Source organism: Octodon degus, unplaced genomic scaffold, assembly GCF_000260255.1.
Source record: "Octodon degus isolate 3935 unplaced genomic scaffold, OctDeg1.0 scaffold00214, whole genome shotgun sequence".
Lineage (NCBI taxonomy): Eukaryota > Metazoa > Chordata > Mammalia > Rodentia > Octodontidae > Octodon > Octodon degus.
Window position 1 is genome coordinate 949,120 of NW_004524790.1, and position 16,311 is coordinate 965,430.

Genomic DNA, 16,311 nt, shown 5'->3' on the forward strand with positions numbered 1-16,311 from the left:
CGCAGCTCACCTCGCACCCCAGAGACGGCTCCAGGCCCCGGCTCCTTCCCGGCCGGGCCGGGCTGTCATCGCGGATGTGTCAGTGATACTCTTGAGCGTCCTCACTGCCCACCACGCCTCCTTTCCTCAAATTCCCAGCGCCCTGGTGGGGCTCCGCATTGTTCAGACCACAGCTCCGGGCATCAGCCCGGTTCCCATCCCTCTCCACCAAGGTCGTACCGTTCAGGTTTTCCGGATTCAAGCAAAAACCTAAGGCACGGGGGAAGAAGGTTCCCTTTCCACCTTCCTTCCTCTCCTCCCCACTCCCTGCTTGTCTGCTTGCTTCCTCCATTCAGTGAAAAGCTCTGTGGGTCCCAGTCCAGGGCCCTGTGTGCAGCTCGTGGGCTGGTGCAGAGACCCCAAAACTCTGAGCCTGAAGATGGACAGGCCGGGAAACAAGATGACCAGAACGAGCCTCTGGAGTTGTTCATGCCCCCAGGCTAAGCTTTCCTTGGCATCCACTTCCTCATGGCAGTTGGCACAGAAATCCTGCATGCCAGGAAGAACCGCAGAGCAGGTGAGCTCAGAAAACTGGGAAAGAAAGAAAGAAAAAAAGAACCGAGTCCAGTCATCAGGGCCGGCAGCCAGCAGCCACAGCCTTTGGAATGTGAAATCTCGCACCCTGCAGCCACTCAAGCACTTGGCCAGGCCGGGCCTGGTGCCAGGGCAGCCTATCCCCGAATCCCAGCAGACTGGAAGGGCAAGAGGAAATTCCGGCTCTGGTGGCTTAGGCTGCTGCCATCTGGCCTGCCACTGCCCAGGCCTCAGCCTGTTTCTGATGGTGGTGGGGCCTCCCAGGCTATTCCGGACCACCGTTCCTTGCCCTGCTGCCTGCCCCCAGGACAATGGTCCACTCTCCCCACGAAGGCCTTTGCTAGAGTTGCTTTCTAGTGACTTCTCTGGTGTCTTGTTTCAGACAGCTCAAAAACAGCAGAAGGGGAACTGAGAGATGAGGAGGCGGTGGCACCTGCCTGTAAGCTCAGAAACCAGGAGGCCGAGGCAGAACGGTTGTAGGCTGGAGCCCCCAGCTGGGGCAATTTAGCAACTTGGCAAGATCTGGCATCTAAATAAATAAGTATCTAGAGATACGGATCAGTGCTAAAGCCTGTTCAGTCCCCAGTGCAGAGAAAACAAAAACCAAGAACATGACAGAACTCAGAGAGTCACCTGATACCGGCTTTATGAAAAGCTCCGGGATTTCATCCTGCAGCTGCTCTTTGGAATATGCCCTCCAACCCCGCCCCACACAGTCACTCCCAACTCTCCTGAGCACCCGGTACCTGTGGTGATACCACCCTCCCTAACCTTGACCCCTGGCTGCTCTCGGTCCAGATAAACAGCGAGAAACATAGGCTGGGAGCTGAGTCTGTTACCAGGAAAGACAACAACGCTTCTGGCACTTGGGAGGTCAAGGCAGAAAGATCATGAGTTTGAGGGTGAGCTGAGCTACACAGCAGGTTGAAGGAGCCAGGACCTTGCCAGGCATGGCGGTGCGCCCCTGTCACCCCAGCACTGGGAGGCTGGGGCAGGAGCAGCCTTGGGAGTTTGAGACCAGCCTGGGCTACGAGGTGAGCTCAAGGCCAGCCTACACCGCATAGGGGGACCTGTCTCAAAAAGACCAAAAGAAAAAAAAGAAAGACCTCTGAAAAACGAAACAAAACATCAAAATCATGGAATATGCTTATATGTGAGCAACTACATTGAAGACAGCAATGTGCAGTATAATGACCACTGTTGAATACCTATCATCTTGGTTTTTAAAAAATGTGTAATGTCTTATTTATTATTTTTCTATTCTCTTTAAAATACATTAAAAAATAAAATACATTTTTTAAAAACACCAAAAGCCAGGAGGAAGATGGCTGTGGACTGTGGGCAGCCGCTGGGAAGCAGGATGAAGATTTTTATTTATTTATTTATTTATTTTTGTACTGAAAATTAAACTCAGGACCTTATATTTGCCAGGCAAGCACCATGCCACAGAGCTGTATCTCCAGTCACAGGCTGAGTGCTGTCTCTGTGTGGTCTCAGCCTGGGCAGGACGTGGCATCCAGAGGTGTTGGGGGTCTTCCCATCTCCAACTACAGGAGCCCCTGCTGGGATGGGAGAAGGGGTGCTTATCCCTCAGCACAGGAATGTTTAAACTAAGAACAGCAGCCAGATTCCTAGCAGATACTAGGACTAAATGGATAGGTCATCACCTTGGAACACTCCCTGGGGGGATGGAGCCCCCGGTGGGAGGCTTGCTGCTTTTTTTTTTTTTTTTTTTTGAGACAAGGTCTCACTATGGAACCCAGGCTGGCCTCCAACTCACACCAATCCTGTCTCAGCATCTGCAGTGCTGGGGTTCCAGGCCTGTGCCACCACCCCCAGATCGCAGCTGTGTACAGAGCAGTTCTGCAGCTCTAGGCAGGCTTCTAGGTGACTGCAGCCTCCCTGACACCTGGCAGCAACCGCAGTAGATGCAGGCCCAGCCCACCTGGCCTAGCTGCCCCGAGATAATAAGTATCTTCGGCCACCGTGGTGGTGCGCATGCCTGCAATTCTAGCACTCAGGAGGCCGAGGCAAGAGGATCAACATGAGCTCAAGGCCAGCCTGGACTGCACAGTGAGACACTGTCTCAATAAAAGCCTACTAAACAAACAACCCCCCCAAAAGCAATGATAGAAACATTCATGGAAATATGTACATACAGAAACACACATACAACTACATAGAGATATATGAATTATAGGCACACAAACATTTATGGAAAAAGGTATAATTATATACATCTATGTGTAGATATAGACACACACACACACACACACACACATATATATATATATATATATATATATATATTTTTTTTTTTTTTTGCAGAACCAGGGATTGAACTCAGGCCCTTGCGCTTGCCAGGGAAGCGCTTATTCTACTGAGCCATCTCCCTGGCCCCACACACATATTTATGTACACAGAAATACATGCATATGTAATCTACACATTATATATACTATATACACAGGCATATAGAATATCTGCACAGGCACAGTAATATACCCTGAGATATGCATGAAATACACATGGACATACATATGGAGAGAGCCGCATTTATATGCAGTAAGGCAGACATGCATCCATACACATACTTGGTGAAATACATGCAGATAAGTGTACATAAAATACACACCCAGGGCTGGGGCGTAGCTCAGCGGCAGAGCACTTGCCGAGCATGCGCAAGGACCCGTTCCCAGCACTGCAAATACATATTAGGTTGCTGGATGTGGAAGTACACACCTTAATCCCAGCAGCATGGGAGGCTGAGACAACAGCATCGTAAGTTCAAGACCAGCCTGGGTGATTTAGTGAGACCCTTTCTTAAAAGAAAAGAAAGTGGACAGGCTTGTGGTGGTGTCCACCTGGCATCTCAGCACTCGGGGGGCTGAGGCAGGAGGATCCCCACTACATGGTGAGTTCAAGGCCAGCCTGAACTACACAATGGAAGCCTACGTCACTCCCTCCCAAATATGGGTGATTTAACACTTGCCTGGAATCCTGGCACCTGGAAGGCTGAGGCAGGAAGAAGTCGGTGAAAAGTAATGGTCTAAATAAATACATAGAGAGGGCTAAAGGAGGGAGGAGCCTGAGTTCGATCCCTGCTAAAGAAAAGCAAAACGAAACAAAAACAATAAAGTCAGATATATGGGGAAACACACACACATATTAGAGTACACACCCAGGCAACATGCACATGCGCAGACGCTCGCTTATGGGCGCAGAGATAACACTTGCACAGGCGCCTGTGCCTTCCGATGGCTTGAAGGTGAGTCCTGCGTGCACCGGTGCCCTCTGGCCCCTGGCTGGGAACAGGAGCTCTTACCTAACCTCCGACTGGACACTGACCCAGGTTATCTAATCTCCCGTCCCTGTTCCAGTTCCCTCTGTGCCCTAGCGCATCACGCGGGAGCGCGCTTGGTGGCTTTGCCCTGACGGCCCGCAGGACAGCGAGCTCCAGAGCGTGGGCACCGCCCACGGGCAGTTCTGGCAGTCTCTCAGCCCTTCTTAGTGCTGGGAGGGGGGGGCAGGGTCGCCCTTTGTCCTTTGTGGGCAATGCTTACTGTGACCATTGACCCTATCCCGGTGACCCACGTGGTCCGGGATGCATTAGAAAAGAATCACTTTTCCCAGGGAAGGCTTCCAGGAGCAGACTCCAAGCCTGACCAACCAGAAAAGGAATCCAGACTGAGGTGAGCCCGGGCTGGGGGCTGAGTCAAAACGCACACCCGGCTGGACTTCGTGGTTCTTGCATGTAATAATCCCAGTTCCTCTGGAGGCTGAGGCAGGAGGATCTCGACTTTGAGGCGGGCATGGTAACTGCAGCTCTACCCTACAAAAACACACTCTCTGCCCTGTGACACATGTTCAGCTTTTTTATTTGTTTTGTTATTTTGAGACAGTCTAACTATGCAGTCCAGGCTGGCCTTGAACTCACTGTGTAGCCCACACTGTGTAGCCCAGCCTGACTTCGAACTCGTAGTGATCTCCTGCCTCAGCCTGCGAGTGCCGGGATGACAGGCACGCACCACACCCTCATCCTCATTGCTCAGCAGACAATGCCATGAGATCACTGGGGTTCCTGCTTGACCGGAAAGTGGCCTCAGCTGCCACTGGCAGCTGACCATAGCATTTCCCATCACCCTCTGTTGACATCTGGGGCTCCTGGGAGGGTCAGCTCTGGGTCAGCGAGCTCAGAGGCCAGGCAAAAAGAAGACTAAGAATCCAAGTGCCCTGGCCACTCTTTTACCCAGCCGAGAGCCAGGCACTGCAGGGCACATACCCCTCAAGTCACCCAGGAAAGAGGAACAAGCCACGCCTGCTGGTCTATTTGTGTAACCCTAGGACTCAGGAGGCTGAGGCAGGATGATCACAGCGAGTTTGAGGCCAGCCTGGGCTGCAAAGTGAGCCCAAGGCCAGTGTGTACTACAGAGTGAGACCTTGTCTCAAAAACCAAAAATAATCAGGAGGCAGAGGTAGGTGGATCACTGTGAGTTCGAGACCAGCCCGGGCTACAAAGTGAGCTCAAGACCAGCCTAAGCTGCATACCAAGACCCTGTCTCAAAAAGACAAAAGCAAAACAACAACAGCAAAAGAATTTTCTGTTCTGAAACTGGGAATTGAACCCAGAGCCTTTGTACTGAGCTGCACCCCAGCCCTTTTCATTTTGAGGCGGGGTATTTCTAACCCACTGAACTGTTTAGGCTGGAATTTCAGGCTTGAAATTCTCCTGCCTCAGCCTCCCGAGTGCTGGGATGACATGTGCACCTCTTCATTAGCCTCAAGAATGTTTCATTCTTGGGCTGGGGAGTTAGATCAGTAGAATAAGTGCTTGCCTGGCAAGTGCAAGGGCCTGAGTTCAATCCCCGGTTCTGCAAAAAAAAAAAAAGAATGTTTCATTCTTAATCATCTTTCAAGGTTTTTTTTTTTTTCCTCCTGTATGTACAAGCATTTTCATTTTGGTGAAGTGAGAAATTTTTCAGCAGCTTTATTGAAGGTTACCAACACGCTCAGACCCATGCATGTATCAAGCAGGTGGTCTGATAAACTCTGACCCAGGCTCACGTGTGTGAAATCCTCCCCACACCTCAGCATGGCATATCTTCGGCATCCAGGAGTTTGTGCCTGTCAGCAACGTCTCCCACTGCTCCACCCTCCCGGCCCTGTCCTCATGACCCATTTACCTTTTATCTTTATGGGTGAGCTTGCACTCTAGAATGCTAGGGGAATGGAACCACCCAAGGTGTTGTCTGGTTTGCCTGGCTTCTTCTTTTTTAATCTTTCATTCATTTATTGCTATAAGACCCTATGTAGGGTCTTGCTACACAGCTTGGACTCAGAGTGATCCTCCTGTCTCAGCCTCCCCAGAGCTGGGATTACAGGCATGTGCCACCACACCCCGTTTGGGGGCTGGCATGGCATGCCTGGGGTTCCCAGGCTGGCACGGCATGTGGTACTGGGGATCGAACCCGGGTTCCTGTGCCTGCCAGGCAGGCGCTTAGACTGCCAGGCTATCTCCCCAGTCCAGCCTGGACTCTCTCACCTAGGGAGCATCTCAGTCACCCAGGTCTTTTTTTGCTCATTTAGTTATATCACTGTTTCTTTTTCTTTCTTTCCTTTTTTGGGAGAGTGGGTTGAGACAGAACCTTGCTACATGGCCCACACAGCCTTGAACTTGCTGTGTGGGACATGGTGGCCTGAGACTTCAGATCCTCCTGCCTCAGCCTCCTACAAGCTGGGGTAAGAGACCTTCGCTACCCTACCTGGCGGCCATTTGTTTTTGTCCTTTTTTTTTTTTTCTTTTTTCTCCTACTCCCTTTCTCCTTTGCTCCCTCCCTGTGCTTCCTTCTTCAGTCTTTTTCTTCTACTTCTTCCTCATCTTCCTTTTCTTCCTCCTCCTTCCCCTCCTATCTCAGCCCTCCTTTTCTCTCTCTTTCTCTCCCTCCTGTACTAGGGATGGAACCCAGAAGTACCCTCCTATTGAGCTACAGCCCCAGCCCTTTATGTTTTTTACTTTTTGTTTAATTTTCCAATAAGGTCTTACTAAATTAGCCAGGCAGGATTTGAACTTGTAATCTTCCTGCCTCAGTCTCCCAAGTTCTGGAGGTATGGGAGTGTGTTGCCCTGCCTGGTTAGTATTGAACATTCTTTTTTCTGTTTATTATTTTATTTTTTGTTTGTTTGCTTGAGACAGGCTCTTGCTTTATAGCTCAAGCTGGCCTTGAACTCCTACATCCCAGGCTGGCCTCAAACCCGCTATGATCTTCATGCCTCAGCTTCCTAAGTCCTGGGTTTGCAGGTGAGTGCCAACATGTGTGGTTGTACACATAATCTTTTTTTTTTTTTTTTCCAGTACCGGGGATTGAACTCAGGACCCTGTGCTTGCCAGGCAAGTGCTTATTCTACTGATCTATATCCACGGCCCCTGTACACATAATCTTGAAGGCTGTCATTCCACACATGGGCAGTTACACCTGTAGGATAGATTCTCCAAAGTGGAGTTACTGGATCAAAGTGTGTGTGTGTGTGTGTGTGTGTGTGTGTGTGTGTGTACGTGTGGTACTGGGGACTGAACTTGGGGCTTGGCCCTGAAGTACATCCACATTTCCTGGTTCTTTGAAAGAGGATCTCACTAAACTGTCCAAGCAGGGCTCAAACTTCTTTAAAGCACCTGTGCTTTGAGTTCCTGTCTGCGCGTGGCCGCAGTACCTGGTGGTATCCGGTGCAGAGACGGCTGTACCTCTGCCCTTGCTGCTTCCTCGGGCCCCGCCCTCAGGTCTCCCTCATCCTCAGACCCCTTCCTGTCTCCACGGTCTGTCTCCCTGTTTCCTGCAGTCTATCTTATGACGTTCTCCCAAGGACTTATACTATGTGTTTCTTTCTCTCTCTCTCTCTCTCTCTCTCTCTCTCTCTCTTTTTTTTTTTTTAGCACAGGGTCTACAGGGTCTCACTACACAGATCGAACTCATAGTGATCCTCCTGTTTTCAGCCTCCCAAGCCCTGGGATTACAGGCACACACCACTACGCCCAGTCTCAGTCACTGCCCTGGGAGTGGGGCCGGCATGACATGTGGTACCAGGTATCGACCCCTGTCCCTGCACCTGCCTGAGCATGCGCTCTAGTTCCCTGAACTATCTGGCCGGGCCTGTGGGTTTCTTATATAAGAGGCAGCATGTGACAAACAGTTAACATTCTGTGTCTGGTTTCTTTTACTTGGCATTATGGTCTCAAAGTGCATCCGTTTTCCTGCAAATGACTCAAATTTATCTAGTACTCCATGGTGTGGAAATATCACACTTGCTTTATTCACTTATTTGTTGAGAAAAGATTTAGCTATTAGAAATTATGCTGCTATAAACATGAAATGCATGTGTCCCCGCAGTATAATGTCTTCACCTCTCTCAAGATCTCTGGAAGGGGAATAGATGGGTTGTATGAAATTTCCATTTTAATTTTCTGAGGCATCTCCGTATTGATTCCCATAATGGTTGCAGTAGTTTACATGGACAACCAAGTAGGAGGGTTCTGTTATGTCCCAGAGCCTCCCTAGTGTTTGTTACTATTTGATTTCTTTCAAAAAAGAAAGAGCGGTGGCTGTTCTCTCTGGGTTAGGGCAGAATCTCAGCGTCGTTTTCATTGGCATTTCTTTAATGGCCAGAGATGCTGAACATTTTTTTTCATGAATTCATTTCTACTTTTTTTTTTTTTTTTTTGGTGTGGAACCGGGGATTGAACTCAGGTCCTTGCGCTTGCCAGACAAGTGCTTATTCTACTGAGCCATCTCCCCAGCCCCATTTATACTTCTTCTTATCAACAGGTATCTATTCTTGGGGCTGGTGAGATGGCTCAGTGGTCTAAAGCACCTACTCAGAACAAGCTTAGCAAAGCACAGGGACCATGGTTCAATCCCCTAGCACCACATGCCAGCCAGCACCACATGCCAGCCAGCCCCGCCCCCTGGTGGGCTGAGCTGGCCACACACACAAATAAATAAATTTTTAAAAAAACAAACAGGTATCTATTCTTTTCATGTGCCCATTTTTTTCCACTGGGCTCTTTATTTTGTTTTATTCTTCCTCACTCCTGGGGACCGAACTCGGGAACTAGTGATTGTTGGGCAGGTGCTTATGCTGCTGAGCTATCTCCCCGGCCCTCGGGCTCTTTAGTTTTGAAGATCTTTTCCAGTTTAATGTATTTACACATTTCTTCTCTGGCTGGGGCATGGATGGTGAGTGCTTTTCCCTGTTCTGTAGGTTGTCTCTCCTCTCTGCCATTGTTTGCTCTGCTGTGCAGAATCCTTGCCATCCGGCATGATCCCTTCTGCTGATCCCTGGTGTCCTTTCAGAAAGTCTTCACCTATGTCCATCCTCAAGAGTTGTGCCTATGGGCTGGGGAGATAGCTCAGTAGAATAAGATCTTGCTTGGAAAGCTCAGGGTTCTGAGTTCAATCCCTGGTATCACAATAAATAAATAAATAAATAAATAAATAAATAATAAAGAAGCATTGTGCCTAGTTTTAAAAATGTATTTATTTATCTGGTACAGGGTCTCACTACGCAGCTTGGACTTGTAGTGATCCTCCTGTCTCAGCCTCCCCAGCTGGGCCCAGCACCGCATACCAGGGTTCTGGGGATTGAACCTTGGTCCTTGTGCTTGCCAGGCGGACACTTAGACCGCTGAGCTATCTCCACAGCCCGAGAGTTGTGCCTGTTTTATCTAGCAGCAGATTAAGCATTTCTATTTTAACATGAGCTCTTCAATCCATTCTGATTTTAGTTTAATACCAGTGAGAAGTGTGTTCTCCCAGCGCTGCCAAAAATAGTTTAAGTTTTACTCAAATAAAAAATTAAAACTTAAACTATTTTTGGCAGTGCTGGGAGTGGAGGCCCGGGCTTGGCGCTGCTGGGAGAGCTCTGTACCGCGAGCTGTACCCTGTCCACGCCAGGGATGCGGCTGCGCAGTGCGGGACTGTTACCGAGCAGCTTCCCCGTGAGCGGGGCTGGTGAACCCAGCGACACCCCAGAGCGGGCGCGGACTTCCCCTCACTGCTGCCAACTCACTGTTTTTAAGGAACTTTTGGATTCTCGCCAGTCTGCAAGTTGAAATGACATCTCACACAGTTTTAATCTTCCCCTATAGCCTAGGTTATCTTTGCAAATACTTAATGACCACTTGTACTGCCCCTGGAACCAGAAATTGAACTCAGGCGCTTGCGCTTGCCAGGCAAGCACTTATTCTACTGAGCTGTCTCCCTGGCCCCTTATTTTATTTCTAGACAGGGTCTTGCTGTGTAACTCAGGCTGGCCTTGAACTCACAGCAACCCTCCTGCCTCAGCCTCTTGAGTGGTGGGATTACAGATGTGCACCACCACACCTGCTTTATTGATTAATTAATTAATTTATTTATTTATGGCTAGCTCAGCCCGCCATGGGGTTGGGGCTGGCACAGCATGTGATGCTGGGGATTGAACTGCTGTCCCTATACTTGCCTAATCAGGCACTTTAGAACACTGAGCTATCTCGACACCAGCCCACCACCACACCTGCTGACATTTCTTTTTGTTTTTCTTTCATCCTTTTCTCTTTCTTTCTTTCTTTCTTTCTTTTTTTTTTTTTTTTTTTTTTTTTGGCAGAACCGGGGAACCAGGGATTGAACTCAGACCCTTGCGCTTGCTGGGCAAGTGCTTATTCTACTGAGCCATCTTCCTGGCCCTAAACTGTAATGCTGCTTTTTTTTTTTTTTCTTTTTCTTGAGAGAAAAAATTTGTCAGTCTCTCTCTCTGTCTCTCTGTCTGTCTGTCTCTCTGTCTGTCTCTTTCTGCCTCTCTGTCTCTCTCTTTCTGTCTGTCTCGGGGCCAGGGAGATGGCTCAGTAAACTAAGTGCTTCCCTGGCAAGTGCAAGGGCCTGAGTTCAATCCTGGTTCTGCAAAAAAAAAAAAAAAAAAAAGATGACTTTCTTGTCTGTCTCTCTCTTTCTGCCTCTGTCTCTGTCTCTCTCTCCCCACCCCTTTTTTCTGGGAATGAAACATCGCGCCTTCGGCCTGCTAGATGAATGCTTTATCTCCCAGCTGCACATGATCAGCACAGTCAGCTACACTGTCTTTTTTTCTTCGGCGGTAGTACATGTTTGTGACACATATGGAACGCATGCATCATGAGGAATTGGCATACATACATTTTGCATCTCAATCCTTTATGTTTTTTTGAGACAGAATCTTGTTATCTAGTTCAGGCTTGTCTTGAACTCACTATGTAGCCCAAGCTGGCCTTGAACCCATGGTGGTCCTCCTGCCTCAGCCTCCCAATTGCTGGGATTAAAGCCATGTGCCATGCCCAGCAGATTTTTAAAAATATATTTATGAGAAACAAGATGGGCACACATTATGACTTGTATGTGGGTGTCCCCTTGTAGGTGGAGCTTTCAGGAGTCAGCTGGATCGTGGGGGCATGGTGCTGGGTTGGGGTGTGTGTGCTGGGGTTAAGGGCCTGTGAGAACTGATTTGTCTTAGCGTAGCCCTGGGTGTGGGCAGCACCAGCCCTGGTAGCCTGGATAGAGCATGCAGGGCCCTGCCATGGCCCGTTTCCCCTCTGCAATGCCAGCCTGCCTTGGGCCTGCTGACTTTGGACAGAAACCGCTACAGTGGTCTGAAATCAGCCCTTCCTCCTTTAACTTGTAGGTTTTGCATACTTGTTCAGGAAACAAAACAAAACAAAACCATAAGAGACACACAACTGCGTGAACAAGGTGCTGTTCACTAGGGTGCCCACTGGTGGGTGTGGTGACGCAGCTGGGGGCCTGCTGTTGGGCGGTGAGGCCACCAGCCGCCCTTTGCAGGCTCTCTCTGTCCCATTCAAAGAGCTGGACGGGATGATTGATGAACAGGAAAGTTTGATATTTCATTTTGATTTGTTTGTCTTTTTGAGACAGGGTCTCACTATGCAGTTCAGGCTGGCCTTGAGCTCACTTGTAGCCCGGGCTGGTCTTGAGCGCCCAGTGATCCTTCTGCCTCAGCCTCCTGAGTGCTGGGATTTCATATGTATGTGCCACCACGCCTGGATAAGCTGAATGTTTTATTCAAGGCAAAAGAAGAAAAACAGAAGTGCTCAAGAAGAACTGCTCTGAAGGAACAAGAGAAGATACCCTCTCCACACCGGAAGTCAGGGGCTGCTTCTCTTATGCCTTCTTTCTGTTACCACAGCCAGGCTGTCCCGTCGCAGACCTACTTGGTCTGTGGCACAAGCCAAGGTAGCATTGTCTGTTTGGTAAGAGGGGTGGGGCTCAAGGCTGTTCACTCATGCATCCGGATCTCCATGCCTGTTAGGTCTCTATGAGTAACAGGTCTCCGTGATTGACAGGTCTCTGTGAGTGACAAGTCCCTGTGATTGGCAGCTCATATCCAATTACCCAGTCACGTTGCCATGTCCTGATCTCCTGCCGCAGTCCCAGCTGTTTGGGAAGCTGAGGCCAGAGAAGCACTGGAACCTCCAAGTTTGAGGCCAGCCTGAGCAACATAGCAAGATCCTATCTAAAACAAAAAATAAATCCTGAATAAATATGCATAATTATTTGTATTTTCTTTCTTTCTTTTTCCTTTTTCTTTTTTTTTTTTTTGGCGGAACCGGGGATTGAGCTCAGGCCCTTGTGTTCACCAGGGAAGCACTCATCCACTGAGCCATCTCCCCAGTCCCTAATATGCATAATTATTGCTTCATTTAAAAAAGGGAGGAGAGATACTCCCTGATGCAGCATCACCAAAGAGAAGCAAGCATGAGACATCTCTTAGTGGAATAGAGCCACCAGCAATGCTGTGTTTGTTTTTGGGGCTTGAACTCAGGATCTTGTGCTTGCCAAGTAGATGCTTATGCCACTGAGCTATCTTCCAGCCCTAGTGGTGTTGTTTTGTTAAGAAAAAAAAAAGTCTGAGGAAAAACAATGTTTAGCATGTACAATATCCAAAAGCCACGTCCCCATCGGAGACTGCAGCTACATGTGGTGGCGCATGCCTGTGATCTCAGCACTCCGGAGGCTGAGGCAGGAGAGTTTATTGAAGATCACCGCACAGTAGCAGCAGGAATGGGCAAAAGAGAAGAGGAGGGAGAGAGGAGAATTTTTTTTTAAAAAAAGGAAAGAACATAAACTTTTGACTGATTTAAAAATAATGATCACATGGGCTGGTGAGATGGCTCAGTGGTCTAAGGCACCTACTTAGAACAAGCTTAGCTAAAGCACAGAGACCACATTTCAATCCCCCAGCACCACATGCCAGCCCACCCCGCCCCCTGGTGGGCTGAGCTGGCCATGTGTGTACACACACACACACACATAAATAAATAAAATTTAAAAAAATAATGATCACGTGTTAAACACTCTGTGGGCTCAGCACTGGGGACTGTACCCAAGACCTCACTGAGCTGTGTCCCCGCCCTCTGTAGCTTTTTTTTTTTTTGAGGAACCAAGGATTGAACTCAGGCCCTTGTGCTTGCCACAAGCGCTTATTCTACCGAGCCATGTCCCCGGCCCCAGCTTTTTTTTTTTTTTTTAAATTTTTTTTTTTTTTTTTTTTTGTGTGTGTGTGTGTGTGTGTGTGTGTGTGGCCAGCTCAGCCCACCAGGGGGCGGGGCTGGCTGGCATGTGGTGGTGGGGGATTGAACCGCGGTCCCTGTGCTTTGCTTAGCTTGTTCTAAGTAGGTGCTTTAGACCACTGAGCCATCTCACCAGCCCTTTTTTTTTTTTTTTTAAGATAGGATCTTCCTAAATTGCTCAAATTGGATTCAAGCTTTTTTTGGTTTGGTTTGGTTTGTTTGGTGCCAAGGATTGAACTTGGGACTTTGCTCTTGCAGGCAGGTGCTTATGCCACTGAGCTATCTTCCCAGCCCAGGACTCAAATTTCTGTTCTTCCTACTTCAACCTCCCAGAATGCTGGTATTACAGGCATGCACCACCGCACCTGACTTTATCACGCATTAAAAAGATCAGATTTTATGTATCTTGGATTAACAGTAAAGAAATTGAAAATAACATTGAGTGGAGGAAAACGAGGGGGCGCTGGTGTTTCTGAGCCTCACATGTGCAGTTCCCATGGCGGCGCCTGTGAGGAACTCGGGCCGTGGGTCGAGGTGGGCGGTGCACAGCGGGCGGTGCACAGCGGGCGACGCTCTGCGATGCTGGGTGTCCCCGGAGTGGCCGCTTTCCAGCGGTCTCACTACACAGCTCGGACTTGTAGTGATCCTCCTGCTTTCAGCCTCCCCAACTCTGTATTACAGGTTTATGCTGGGATTACAGTTGGTTCTGATAAAAGGGTCCCAGCAGTGCCCGGATCACCTGTGGAAGTGAGGAGACAGTCAAGAACCTCACCTCCCATCGCGCCACCCCTCCCACCAGTAGATCCCGGAGGACCCTCCCACCAGCATCCTTTACTCCTACTGCACCAAGCGATGGCATCAGCCGGTCCTAACCTGGACGGCGCACCATCCCCAGCACAGGGGCTCGGCGGGGCCCCCGCCTCTTCCGCAGCCTCAGCACCAGCAGAGCAGCAGGTGCCAGCCCCTCGCGGTGGCGCTCAACAACAGCAAACTGAGCCGGTTTCTCACCGCCTTGCGGCAGTTTGGTGATGACCTCTCACCTGAGAATGGAGCGGGGATCTGGACACTTGTCCTAGCACTGGTGAATTCAACAGCGATGACTGCAAGCTCCAAGAGGCCACAAATTTTCCTCTTCGTCCTTCTGTGATTCCATTTCTCAAGGCCAATTTGTTCCTGCTGCAATGAGAACTGCCACAATGTGTGCGGGCTGCCAAGCAGCCCCCATCCCTGTGCCTGGCCCAGCAGGAACACCTTCCGCTTGACCCCAGTATCGCTTCTCCTGCCAACTCTTCTGAGCTGCTCATGGTGGTGCACAGAAATGGGAAGAGGCTCAGTCCAGAGAGGAGGGAAGAAGGTGATTTTGATAGATACACCGTTCCTCCTGAACCCCCTGCCAAGAGCGTGTGGACCCCCAGCCCTGCTCCTCGGCCTAGTGCTGCTCTCACTGTGCCCCTTATGAATCCTGGCAGACAGTTTCATCCTCCTCCTCCTCCTCCTCTTCAGCACTACGCCTCAGAAGATGTTGCAACTTCCCGTCTGTATCGGGAACCTACCAAGATGCTAGAACCTCGGGAGTTCGTGAGAGGCACCAAAATCTCAGTCTAGGTGGAGGGTATTAGGATGAATTGGTAGACCACCGTGCGACTGAGAGGGAACAGGCTGAGGAACGGAAACACCTCGGCCATGCCCTGAGTTGCATGATGGAAGGGGTGGGAAAACCCAGGCGCTCCCTGGCAGTTCTCAGGTGCTGCCAGGAATCTGATCGGGAGGACTGAACTACTGGAAAAAACAATTTAATGAAAACACAGAGATGAGGAAAACAGGGACTGAGTTGGTCTCCAGGCAACACAGCTCCGGGAGTGCAGGTTCGCTAAGTACTGATTCTCAGAGGGAATTCAACAGTAGACCCGGAACAGGATATGTGCCTGTGGAGTTCTGGAAGAAAACAGAAGAAGCCGTGAATAAGGTGAAAATTCAGGCCATGTCCGAAGCCCAAAAGGCTGTTGCCGAAGCTGAGCAAGAAGCTTTTGAAGTGATTGCAGTGGAAAGAGCTCTGACAGAGCAGACCATAGCAGATGTCAAATGCCAGGCTGCAGAGGGTGCCTTTCTAGTCATCAATGAGCAAGAGGAATCCACCAAGAATTGTGGCCGCAAAGCTAGTAAGGCTGCAATACAGCACGGTACCACGGTTCTTTTTGCCAACACAAGGACTGGGAGCGGCACCACCGCCTTTGCGGCCAGAGCCTTCGTGGCCAGAGTCCCCACAGCCAGAGCTGACCACTGCAGCCTGGAGAACGGAGGAGCTCGGCCAGGTCCACTGACTGCAGTGTGCCCAGCCCAGCCCTGAACAGGACCTCAGCCACCACCTCACGCTCCTCGACACCTGCCTCTGTGACAGCAGTTGACACCAGTGGACTCTGAGCCCCAGACTACACTGACCCTGATGACCACTGCATGCAGCGGATGACTGCACGGGGGTTGGCGGTTGGAACATGTAGCTAAAGGGTCATCAGCAGGAAACACAGTGACGACAGGAAGCACCCAAACAATGCCCTGCTGACCTCCCTGGGACTTGCCATCTGTGTCTCGATGGAAGCAGTGTGACGTTCTCTGCACACAGGCAGCCTGCCTGAGCGTCTCCTCTATGGGTTTCTGGTGTGCTCTTCTCCCACTGAATTTGCCCTTCCCTGTGCGGACTACCAGCTCCCCTGCCCCTGTGCACTAGCAGACTCTGTGCCCAGCCAGGCTGGCAGCAGCCACCTGCCTACAGTCCTCAGGCAGGGCGAGACTGGAGGCTGGCAGCAGACTGAGGAGGAGGCCCCCCCCCCAGTTCCTTGAGCCCCATTTCCACGCTCAGCAAGTGATACTGACTGACCTCTTCGGGACTTGAGTCAGCAGAAAGCAGTACTCAGGACACCCTCCTCACCCTCCTGTTCTGACTCATTAAGAAGCTCAAAAACGGGGCTAGGGAGATGGCTCAGTGGAATAAGTGCTTCCCTGGCAAGTGCAAGGGCCTGAGTTCAATCCCCGGTTCCGCAAAAAAAAAAAAAAAAAAAGAGTTTGGGGCTAGTGAGATGGCTCAGTGGTCTAAAGCACCTACTTAGAACAAGCTTAGCAAAGAAAAGGGACCACGGTTCAATCCCCACATGCCAGCC

At 50.0% G+C, this 16,311-nt stretch overlaps 1 pseudogene; it reads left to right on the forward strand.

The window, feature by feature from the left end:
• Window positions 1–13,735: 13,735 nt before the first annotated feature.
• LOC101576322 lies at window positions 13,736–15,852 on the forward strand (annotated as a pseudogene).
• Window positions 15,853–16,311: the final 459 nt, after the last annotated feature.